General features: G+C 49.7%; 1 protein-coding gene across 2 annotated transcripts in view; it reads right to left on the minus strand.

The window, feature by feature from the left end:
- Window positions 1-11,024, minus strand: part of CDCP1 (CUB domain containing protein 1) — a 35,924-nt gene that overhangs the window by 23,726 nt on the left and 1,174 nt on the right. The window lies entirely within an intron of this gene.

Below are 11,024 nucleotides of genomic sequence, written 5' to 3' on the forward strand. Positions count from 1 at the left end.
GGGCAGCGTTCCAGGGTGTGAAGCAGGGAAACAACTGTAGCAGCAGCTTGGCTCTCAGTCTAAAGCCCCAAGTCCCGGCTGGCTGTGCGGGGCGAGGTGGACAGGGAAGCAGGATCCCCGTGTTGTTTTAACGTTCTATTTGCTTGTAATTCAAGTGTTCCATATCCATCACTGAACCGGCAAGTTTTAAGGAGGCACTCACTGTCTGGGTTGTGCAAGTTTGGGTGCCTCCTTAAATCCTCCACCTCCCCAGCCCTGACCCTGCTCACTGGCTAGTAAGGCCTGTCTATATGCAGTGACTCGGTGACTGGTGTGACATTAGCAATTCTTGGAGGCTCACAGAAGTGACCTCACTTCCCATTTGCTGAGCTCAGGAGGCAGCTGGGATATTCTGGTCTGGCTTCAGCACCCCGCCCTCTCCACTCCCCAGGGAACTACACTGAGCGGCCCTCATGGAACTCAAGTTGATTGCTACAATCAACCAGTGGACGGGAAGGGAGTGCACAGAGCTGTTGGCTGACATCAGGGTCTGGGCAGCACCACCAACATCACCCATTTAATGGGACCTGCTGTGGGGAGGGGGTGCCGGACTGTTACACCACCCAATGCGGAGTCTTACACTCCAGGGGACCTGGGCAGTGCTTTAGCCACCCTCAGTCCACTTGGCATTGAGTTGGCCAGGTCTCTTCACAGACTGGTAAGTGGAAGTGAACGTCTGACCAACAGCAGGAGTCCGGCCCATCTGCCCGCCTGGAAGTAGTCCATTTCCCGCATCCACAAAAGAACCACAACTCAAGTTGCTGTTTCAAGAACTCAGGGGTCTCTCTTGGGTGAGGAGCCTTTGAAATCAAGACACCAGGCCTGCCTACATACTAACGACAACGCACACGCAATGAGTGCTTTGTATGTGCAGGCATTGGGTGAGTATCTCTAAATCCCCACACATATCAATAGTAACATTAATATTAATCCCCAGTTCACAGAAGAAGACACTGAGGCTAAGTAACTTGCTCAGGCCTCAATGATTAATAAAGGCAGGGCCAGGCTCTGTGCCGAGCAGCCTGACGCTAGAGCCCAGCACCTGGTCCGTGACTATTCTGCAGAGCCGGCCCTGCCCAAGGAACTCCACACACAGCCAGGAATTTGGGGGTGAGAATGGTTTGTTCCCATCAACAAAGTCAATCAAGCCAGAATAAAACATTTCTCAGCAGCCGGCTCTCCGGGAGATCGCCAGGGGACCCAAAGGGACAGATGTTTGTTTGAGATGGTTAGCCGGGCAAACTACATTAAGACAAACCCCTCATTTCAAAATAACTGGAAAGTGTACTTTGAATTTTAACATAAAGCCCCCTGGAATTTGAAATGTTTGGGGTGCGGTTCTTTTTCCGTGCATATTTTTGGCAGTGTCTCACTCGGTGCAGGGAACTGAGAGAGAGAAACTGGCACGTTAGCTGTGGTCATGGGAGGCAGATGGCCGAGTTGGTGGCACAAAGCACTGGGAGTTAAGGGCTAGTGCTACCTCTTAGCAGAACAGCATCCTGCAGAAGGCGGGGCTCACGTCGCACGGACCAAATCTGACCTAAGTTTCGGAGAACTACCCACATCCCCATCTACCGAATCTCCTCTTCCTTGAGTTGGGGTGAGCAGCCCAGTTTCCTTTAAAATCATATGTTACCACTCCCACAGCTCTAGAGCGATCCCAGAGGGCAGTAACATAAAGTTCAAAGAGCAACGTTAAAAGGAACTCCTGGTCGACCTGACTTGTCGGAACAGGGGACTGTTATGTCCACCCATTCACTCCCTACCCTTAATCCCCAAACTATTTAGGAATGAAATGTACAGGCAATGATGCAAGTTCTTTATTTTCTAAAGTAACCGAGCGCTCGTCCACAGGGCACACTGGTGATCACCTGTTTGCAGGACTTGTGTTCTGAATATTTTTCTGAAGCGGTGAAGGGTTTGCTGGGAGCCACCCACGCCCTCCGGGGGTAACTTCCCTGCTATGATCACCCACACAGGCCGGGTCAGAGACCCACCACTCGGCTGGGGGCCCGCCTGCAGCAAATGGACACATCGACTTGTATAACGCGGTAATATATGAACACCTTTCTCTATGGGGCTGTGGCCAAACCAAGACACGGACTTGAACTCCATGTCGCACCGAACTGCGCTGGTTGGAGGGATGGCTTCAAAGAGGACCACAGAGGTTCACTGAGTACATTCACACTGTTGTACAACCATCACCACCATCCATCTCCAGAAATTTTTCATCTTCCCAAACGGAAGCTCTGCCCCCAGGAAACAGCAGCTTCCCGCTCCCTGACCCCAGCCCTGGGCCACCATGAATCTGACGCCTCCAGGGGCCTAACGTAAGAGCAATCATTCCGGATTTGTCCTTTCGTGTCTTGCTTATTTCACGTAGCATAAGTAGAATTAATTGCTTTTAGACCCGAGAATTAATTGCTAATCATTCAATAACAACCCCCAAATGGAGCAAAACTACACAGACTCAAATTTATACCTAAACAAATAATCAAAATGATGACAGTAACTCGAAAACTCAAAAGATGGCAAAAGGTTATGAACAGTTAGCAGGTTATGAAGATCCTCATGGCCTGCTGGCTGCTGGCACCCCGGACCTTCCCTTTGCGCCCTTGGTGACGGATGCACAGTCCGCCTTGGGGACAGGCACGCACAGCTACCGGGGTACGTTCCGACAGGACTGCATTCTTTGGCGGTCAGGGGCAACAGGAGAGAAAATGTTCTTACTTGTCTGCACAGAAGCCGTGAGCTGGCTAAACCCAATGTACATTTAGTCTAAAATGGGCTTTCCCGGTAGCTGACAACAGCCAGTGTATTCATTGTCCCTTGAAGGATAGTGTGAGAGGGTCAAAGGTCAGGAGTGGGCAGGAAAATTGTCACTGTGAAGACATCCACCGTGGTCTTGAGTTCAGCTTTGGCTTTGAAAATCCATGCATAAGGGAGAGGGGAGGTGGCACAGGAGAGAAGGTTCTATGAAGACAGAGGCCTGTTCTGAGGCCATTTGAACTCCATCACTCAATTGGCTGGGGGTACCACTCCCTGCTTCTTAAACAGTGACTTCGAATGCTGGGCCACCTTGGACACGCACCTGACCTCTCTAAACCACAGGTGTCTCCTCTATAACATTTGGTCAAATACATGAACTGTGCAGGGCTCCTACATAGAGAACTGCAATGAGACCACATGGGTAAGGCAGAGAGCATGGGCTGGGACAGCCATCCGCGTGACCCTGCCCACAGTATGCCCTCCTACCCCTGAGAGGGAGGGGCATATGCCAGAGAGACTTGTTTCAGCCCGCAGCACTCAACGCCACCAACATAGAGAGAAGGGTGGTGTTTTTTCTTCCTAACACCCACTCTGTACCTCCCCGCTGCCCTTCGCCCCAGTACAGAAGCTCCTGCAACCAATGAAAATGTAGGTAGCATGGAGGCTAGTCGTCCAAACAAGGCTCTCTACCTAGCACGGGCCCCTCTCTTGGTCTTCAGTCTTGGCCCTCGGAACCCCCACTTGAATTCTTCCTCATGAATGACAGGTCCTGGTCAAACTCTCGGACATCACCACCTCCTCCACCCCCTTTACTCCTGCTGCATTGGCAGCAATCTGCATGTTGCCTTTACCTGGTCTAGAGGGTGGCCCTTAGCTGACTCAGCCCCAGCTCCGTCCTTGGGGCAACTGGACAAGGGCAACTGGACGCACTGCAGCCTCCGGCCCCTGCAGCCAGGGCGTGAGAGGCAGTGGCCACCTGTGACCTCAGCCTTCGCCACATGGCAGCTGAGAGGTGTGAAACTGGTCTATGGGGAGAGGGTGCTTAGGTTTACCGGTTTCTTCACTGTGAAGGCCCAACCTCTTGATCACTTAGGGGAGCGCGATTGGGGAGTGTGCGTGTATCACCATTCCAGGAGCCAGGGCAGCCCACAGGGATCAGGACCTTTTGTTGTTACTTTGTTTCCAGCTATCTTTTTTAAAAAATGTATTTTTTTTTATTGATTTCAGAGAGGAAGGGAGAGGGAGAGATAGAAACATCAGTGATGAGAGAGAATCACTGATCTGCTGCCTCCTGCACAGCCCCTATTGGGGATGGAGCCCACAGCCCAGGCATGTGCCCCGACCAGGAATTGAACCGTGAGTGCCTGGTTCAGAGGTCGACACTCAACCCCTGAGCCACCCGAGTCGGCCTGTTTCCAGCTATCTTAGAGGGGGGTGGGGTGGTGTCCACCCATACAACCTGACAGGGAGAATAAGTTTTGAATGAAGCTCTCTCAAGTGATTGCGGGCCAGGTTGATAAAGTGATTCCTCTGGCCAACCAGGTGGACCAGGGGAAAGCAGGTCAGCAGAGGAGGGCTAGACACTTGAGGAAATCTCTGGGACAGACAGACTCATGCTTCCCTCGCCCAGTGGGACCAGGATAGCCCCCAGGAGGGGTGACGTCACTAAGATCAGCCACATCGGTCCTCGGAGAAGCTGCCATTCTTCCAAGTGGCTGCAGAGCATCCACGGTTTGGATGCGCTATCGCCACCCAGGCCTCTAACAGCATGTGGGCTGTTTCCGCTCTCCAGCTACCAGGGCAAGAGCAGGAGATGCTCATCTCGGCTTTCCAAGAGCCAGGGGGACACGCCTTCCCCAGCACCCAGGTTCCTGGCTGGAACTGGGATTGCATTCCCAGCAGCAGGCACAGACCACGGAGGCTGGAAGTGTGAGTCCCAGGGCTCACTGGGTTGAAGCGGGCGGTGGCCGATCCCAGAACTAGTTACCATTTGAAAAATGAACTTTCTCCTACAGATTTAGCCCAGGGTTGAAGTGCCTGATAAGACTGTCAGCAACTTCCAGGCGGGTTAGGCAATCCTTCAGCTCTCAGCGGGCCTCGGGACTAAAGGCCGGCCCTGCCAGGCTCCACAGAATGCCAGCTCAGGTTTCCAGGCCTGGCACTCGCCAGCCCCTTATCCCCTTATCGTATCACCAGCCCCGTGTCAGTTCATGACACCTGCTCTCAAGCAGAGCTGTGATCCTGCAGAAGCCCATGGGGCGTTTCATTCATTTCTCACATGTAATTGGCTATGACATGTAAGTTATACAAAACTGGTCTGGTCAGTTCCTTGGTAACAGGAAGTGTGTGTGTAGAAGCTCATTGGAAAACAATTTATTATTATTTTTTTTCTATTACAGTTGACATACAATATTATATTAGTTTCAGGGTAGATTTGCAAATCATGTTTAAAAGCTTGTTCTAGGCCAGTGGACGGCAAACTCATTAGTCAACAGAGCCAAATATCAACAGTAGAACGATTGAAATTTCTTTTGAGAGCCAAATTTTTTAAACTTAAACTATATAGATAGGTATATTGTTATTAGCTTAATTAGGGTACTCCTAAGGCTTAGGAAGAGCCACACTCAAGGGGCCAAAGAGCCGCATGTGGCTCGCGAGCCGCAGTTTGCCGACCATGGTTCTAGGCTGAGAAAATTTTTTGCAGAAAAGCAAATTCAGATTTTGTGCTGCATTCTATCACCAATTCAGCGTTACTGTTTAGAGAAAACCAAACCAACCGAGGTGGGAGGTTGTGGAGCAATGTGAGTATAGTGAGAGAACATGCAGGACAACACAAAGTCCTTGTCATTAGTGCCACTAGCAAACTTTCCTCACACAGGAGGCCTCTGCTGAGCCACACCGTGAGGCCAGACACCCAGTGTAACTAGCTCCTTCCAGCCTTTTCCCTAAGCTGGAAGATAGCACGTGAGATCCAGACAGAAAGATAGCAAGATAATATGACTAGAGTCATGCCATACACACACACTCTCTCTCTCTCTCCACTCCCTGCTGCTTTCACTGTCTCTCAAACCCTTCTCCACCCTTTTCTGGTTATTCCCTTGAAAACTGCAGGGAGTGGGGCTGCCTTCCTGCATTCTGGGGGTGCCCACTGCCTAAAGGCTCCTGGGTTTCCTGCCAACTGGAGCGCCTACAGAGAGCCTGGCCAGTGTGGCTCAGTGGTTGAGTGTTGACCGATGAACCAGGAGGTGATTCCCGGTCAGGGCACAAGCCTGGGTTGTGGGCTCGATCCCCAATAGGGGATGCGCAGGTGGCAGCCAACTGATGATTTTCTCTCATCATTGATGCTTCTATCACTCTCTCCCTCTCTCTAAAATCAATAAAGACATATTTAAAAAATTTTAAAATAAATAAAGGAACAGTAGAAACTTACAAGCATGTGCTATGCAGTGAAGCCCCCAGGTTCTGGGGTGATGCAGAGGGGAACATGGAATGAATGAGATGTTGATGGACATGGAAGCCACACGTTGAAGATGGTGAAACCAGAAAGTGGAAGGAGCCCAGATCTCTGCTTGGAGGAGACCTCCTGGTTGCAGCCTTACGTGAGCAAGAAGCAGACGTCTATTGTGTTTGAGTCATCACACACATCTGGGTTTGTGTGTCACAGCAGCTTCAAGTGGTTACACCTTAACTATTAGACTCCTCAGTGTAAGAAGTCAGCAAGAGCGAATCACTCATCAATGACAGCACGAGGAGCCACCAGAGCCCACGCCTGCCCTCAATCTTCTCAACACATTGCGCTCCTGGCCTTCTGATCCCTTAACCAAAGTAAATATTTGAAAGGAAACTCAAAATGTTTCCCTCACCTAAAGCTTACGGTTAGTTCCAACTGGAAAGGCGAAAGGAAGCAGTGAACATTGGTGTGGGGTGGAAAAAACAACCCAGAAGCATATGGGATGCATACCGTGCGCGATAATTAAGCTTCCATTGTTTGTATAAAGACGGGAGGTACTTATAAACAATAACATGTGTGGACTAGCTCCCACACAATGCGCCAGAAACCATGGCTCGCTCCCTCTGGGAGGAGGCCTGGGCTCAGAGTGGACTGGGACACACTTTTACCCCACACACCGTTTCATACAATTTGAGTTTTTGTTAACATGGACAGGTAACTCTTTTTTTAAAAACACAGTTTTTAAATCGCCTGAATATTTAAAACAAAACAAACACATACACATCCCTAGGAAAAATATGATCCCAGCACTCAGTAAATGTTGATATATTTTTTTAAAATAAAAAAAATGTCTGGCGTGTAGACACTGCCTCTAAAGCTAGCCAATGCTTCTTCAGGAGTCCCACTGTGCGAAGGGCACAGTGCCAGGTGCCAGTTGTCTCCCTGGGCTGCCACCTCAACATCACTACATACCAGCTGGGTAACCCTGGGCAAGTTGCTTCACCTCTCTGTGCCCCTCCATACAGGGAGGTTACCGAGAGCACCTGGTTGAGGATGGAGAGCTAAATGACGAGCAGATCTACCCAAGGTCACGTTCTCCATTTACTTTCGGGAGAAAGCTTTGTTGTTATTACTCACACACTGTTGACCTCATGGTTCATCTTCCAAAGTTATTTTTGGCCAATGTCTCTTCAGGAAACATGTTTACATCTCCAAACACAACACAACATTGTAAACAAAATGACGTGAAGAAGCTGCGACTTACATTGCAAATACAACAGATAGAGCGTGGGGATGAAGTGGAGGTGCCCGAGTGTCAACAAAGGGGGTTTAGTAAGTTACTGCCCACAAAGCCACCGTTGGTGAAGGAGGCTGTGAGTAGTTGGCCATCGGAACTGATGTCTTCAGTGCCTGGCACAGAGCGGGTGCTCACATGTGTTAGCGCTGACAAGCGGTAGATAGTAATTTGAAAAAACGGATGGACTGAATGCAAACCCAAGGCTACAGTACAGCGGTGAGGGAGGGAACCTGGCTCTCCTCGCCTGGTTGTCCAGAATGCTGCCAGCGGCCCAGGAGAAGATGATGGGCTAATTACAAGGTGGTAGGAAGTGGTCTGAATTAATTTGATTGTGGGGTAATATTTATAATTTAGAATGAGAATTAGAGGGTGTGAACGTTTCTTGATCACCAGTGGAAAGCTGTAGCTACGGGTCTCCCATACCAGGGGTCGGGTCATCCCTTACTGCACCATCTACCTTGGCCTCAGTCATGGAACCTTCTGACCAGCAGTCCAGAATGCTGCCAGCGGCCCAGGAGAAGATGATGGGCTAATTACAAGATGGTAGGAAGTGGTCTGAATTAATTTGATTGTGGGGTAATTTTTATAATTTAGAATGAGAATAGAGGGTGTGAACGTTTCTTGATCACCCAGTGGAAAGCTGTAGCTAGGGGTCTCCCATACCAGGGCTCGGGTCATCCCTTACTGCACCATCTCCTTGGCCTCAGTCATGGAACCTTCTGACCAGCAAACTCTGCACACTTCCTCCTTCCCGCATCCAAATCGCAGGCGGGGTTGGACCATGTACCGGCTACTGGGATGCTCCTGAGATGCTCTAATGTCCACTAACACTGTCCAGACCCTGCTTGCTGACCTAGAGGGAGATGCTAGTGAGGCAAGGGCGGCAGCCTGGGCGAGTGTGGGAAACCCATTCACTCACTGCTGGCCCGGATGTGCACCAGGACAACAAGGTAAGTTCTCCGCTGCAGCCTGGAAACCTGCAGCCAAAGCCCTAACGTTCTCTCCACTCTTCGTCCCAGCAATTCTGTTTCCAGAATTTCAGCCGGACAAAACCGTCCACAATGTGCAGAACAATATAGCCACAAAAACACATTTTCAGATATATCAAAACAGGATGATCTGGCTTAGCCTCTATTGCAACCTTGACACAAAAATGACATTTCCTGTCTTTACAGAATCTGTGCTATATAATTTTTAATGTGTTTTCATTGAATGGACCTATCAAAATTGACACAAGCAGTTCCCTATTGTTGGACATGTTCTATTTTTTAGTAGGAAAAACGAAAAGCAACCTAAATGTCCAACAGTAGGGGGGTGGTTGAAGCCATATAATGGGATGGTCCTATATTTGGTTTCTCACACACACACACACACACACGGACTGTGCATCAATATGAGCAGGCGGTTTGCTCACAAATGACTTTTTTCTTCCCATTTTGGTTATATTTATGGCCAATTTTTCTACAATAACTGTATATTATATAAACATTTTAACCATTGTTTTCAACTTCCTTCCTCCACACGGATGCCTGAAAGAACCCCTAGAAGAGTGAGGGGTGGGGGGTGGTACAGTCATCACAGATGAAATGGCAGCATATGCCTCCAAGTCATGCAAACCTTTGGGGTGGGGGCGGGGGAATATATTATATAAACATTTTAAACATTGTTTTCAACTTCCTTCCTCCACACGGAAGCCTGAAAGAACCCTAGAAGAGTGAGGGGTGAGGCGTGGTACAGTCATCACAGATGAAATGGCAGCATATGCCTCCAAGTCATGCAAACCTTTGGGGGTGGGGGTGGGGGTGGGGGCGGGGGAAGTAACGCATTAGGCCTGCCGGTTACACGACCACAGCCAGCAGCTCTGCATTTGAACAGAAGAATGATGAGCACACTCCCAGGGTGGGAAACACCTCATTTGATGTCTGCACATGGTGGCAGGAATGAAACCACTGACACGGACTCTAGTATCTGGGAAGTTCTTGGAAAGCCACCAAGTCGAGTTTTAATAAGGTCATGACTCCTACTTAACCAGTCCTTCACCCTTGGAAGTGGGGGCGCTGGTGGGATACCAAACTCCTAAGAATTCAATTTTCCTTCACTCTTCAGCTCCACCGAAAGTGCAACTTCACTTTCAGGCAAAAGCAGATGTATGAGGCGGCTGCTCCAACCACAGAGGCAGAGCCCTCGGTTAAGTCTGGGATGTGGCCTCGCCCGGCCAGCTCCTGAGAGCACAGAGAGGATTAAAGAATGTGAAATGGGCCCGGCCAGCGTGGCTCAACGGTTGAGCGGCCACCCAGGAACCAAGAGGTCACGGGTTCAATTCCCAGTTAGGGCACATGCCCAGGTTTCTGGCTCCACCCCCAGTGGGGGGCATGCAGGAGGCAGCCAATGAATGATGTCTCTCTCTCATTGAGTTTCTATCTCTCTATCCCTCTCTCTTCCTCTCTCTCTAAAAATCAATTTAAAAATATTTATTTAAAAACAAAAGAGAAAGTGAAATGGGACAGTTCCTACACGTCCTCAGGTTTACACACCAAGCCCTGAGACGAGGTTCCCACAGTCAGAACTTCCTGGAAGGAAGACTCCATGGGAGCCCAGATGGCAGACTCCCAGGGGGACATCAGACGGTAACAGAAGCGGGTTCAGGACAGGCTGCCACTGTCATCAGTGAAGCCTTGACTAACACCATATTCTTGCTGGAGGAGTCTCAATTGTTAGCACCGCCAACCACAAACATCTCCACCAATTCCCAGTTTCCCTGCAGCTCCCAGGAAGTGGGGAAGGGGGAAGGGGCGAGGACAGGAGGAGGGGGAGGGGGAAGGGGGAACCTGGCTCTCCTTACTTGATGGTCTGTTGCCAGCTGCCCAGAAGGACGGGCTAATGTGTGCATTAAGGTTGTAGGAAGTGGTGGGCACACATTTTTCTCACACACGTTTTCATTCGCTAAGTGACTCCTTATTCTTTTGTTGTTGACTTTTGCTTTGTAATCGGTATATTCAGGGGCATTCATACATTTATATTATTCTTTATTCTTAAAACTGACATTTTTCTTCAAAGGAAATCTTGAAAACTCCGTCTTAAATTACAGTGACGATGCCCAAAATACTTTAAATGCGGCCTTCACATGCTCTATCTACTAGGCAGAAGGAACCAGGAAGCTTGACTTTACAAGGACGGCAGTTACTGAAATGCCCCGGTTCAGTTTTATTCCTGAATTTAATTTACCCTCGTTTACCTGCGGGCGAATACAAACACCCACTTCGGTGCAGCAAAGGGGGGTCATCAAAGACCCCAGTCGCTTCCTCACAGCTCTTCACAAAACACAAAACCTGCGCTCATCTCAGGAAAGGCCTCAAAGCAAGTTCTCCCGAGAAGCCAGGTTATTTCACAGGTTTAATAGATCCAGAGCCCGGGGGCACCTGGTCGGAGGCCCAGCGGCTCGGAAGTGGAGGTCCGGCCCCCAACCGG

This window comes from Myotis davidii, unplaced genomic scaffold (genome assembly GCF_000327345.1).
Source record: "Myotis davidii unplaced genomic scaffold, ASM32734v1 scaffold81, whole genome shotgun sequence".
In the NCBI taxonomy this organism is placed as follows: Eukaryota; Metazoa; Chordata; class Mammalia; order Chiroptera; family Vespertilionidae; genus Myotis; species Myotis davidii.